We start from the raw sequence: 1,037 nt of genomic DNA, 5'->3' as shown, positions 1-1,037 counted from the left end.
TTCATCTCAATAGAGGTCAGTGGTGCAGGCCACCTCCCAGATTGCCAAAACTGAGCCAGGCACACAGCTCAGCGTCACCAGTCTACAGCCTGTCCACATCACCCAGGAGGTAAGCCAAACTCCCAGTGGAGTTTGTCAGTGGTGATGGCATATACGTGATGTCTGAAAATAACTTATGCTTTCACTAACCAGTGTGTAAATGCGAGCTAGTCATCACAGCTTCACTTCACTAAATGTGTGATCAATGTGACTTGTGATGCGTACAAAACTTTGCAACTTCCTTGTGTTTTGGCTCAGTATTAGTCAGCTCATCGTTTCTGTGGTCAAATCTGCAACTTTTCAGCTTCCCCTTAGCACGGAGGTGACCGGTTTAGTCAGGGATAGGAAACTAGAAGATTGGCAGCTGCGTCATGAGGCAGAGGAGTCAGTCTGCCTTGCCTGGATGTCAGCAGACTGCGTAAACGGCTACTGCTGCAAACCCGTCTACCTCCCCTTGGATGAGTATTGGCAGTCACTGTGCATGCTCTCTGTGCATGCTGAGAGAGAGATAGGCTACCCTGCCATCCTCAGCTCAGGTCCCAATCAGCCACCTCTGCACACAGCAACCGCCGCTTTCCAAGTAGGTCAGGGACACGAGAGAATCTGCTGCTACAAAGATGAGTGGACAGAGAAGCTGTCAGTATAAGAAATGTTTGTAGTGCAAAAACAAGGCCAGACATGAAAGATATTAAGATTCTAAAGGATGAAAGAGTTGATGTAGTTCAACAAGATGGCTGAGGATTTATTGGATTTTGGTGTGTGTGTGTGTGTGTGTGTGTGTGTGTGTGTGTGTGTGTGTGCGCACTCACTCCTTAGGTCCAGCAGCAGCTCACATCAGTGCCAGTGCAACATGTGTACACCAATCAAGTGCAGTATGTTGAAGGAGAAGACAACAACTACACCACCAGCACCATGTTAGAATGAACCTCATTTTCTAACACTTGTCCACACAGAATTATTGTTTTCTTTGTCTTACTTCTTTCTTCGGCTGCTTGGTT

At 47.1% G+C, this 1,037-nt stretch overlaps 1 long non-coding RNA gene across 3 annotated transcripts; it reads left to right on the top strand.

Moving 5' to 3' along the window:
• The first annotated feature begins 2 nt into the window (after positions 1-2).
• Positions 3-1,031, top strand: LOC102313881. Of its 3 annotated transcripts, XR_318289.2 has the most exons (3): positions 9-109; positions 344-619; positions 856-1,031. It is a non-coding gene; the product is annotated as an uncharacterized LOC102313881 (long non-coding RNA). The 3 variants fall into 3 exon arrangements; XR_006054041.1 differs by lacking the exon at positions 344-619 and having other exon boundaries at positions 3-109; XR_006054040.1 differs by lacking the exon at positions 9-109 and having other exon boundaries at positions 214-619.
• The last annotated feature ends 6 nt before the right edge of the window (positions 1,032-1,037 follow it).

Source organism: Haplochromis burtoni, unplaced genomic scaffold, assembly GCF_018398535.1.
Source record: "Haplochromis burtoni strain Fernald_Lab_line unplaced genomic scaffold, NCSU_Asbu1 Contig_7296, whole genome shotgun sequence".
Lineage (NCBI taxonomy): Eukaryota > Metazoa > Chordata > Actinopteri > Cichliformes > Cichlidae > Haplochromis > Haplochromis burtoni.
This window is presented reverse-complemented; position numbering and strand designations above follow the sequence as displayed.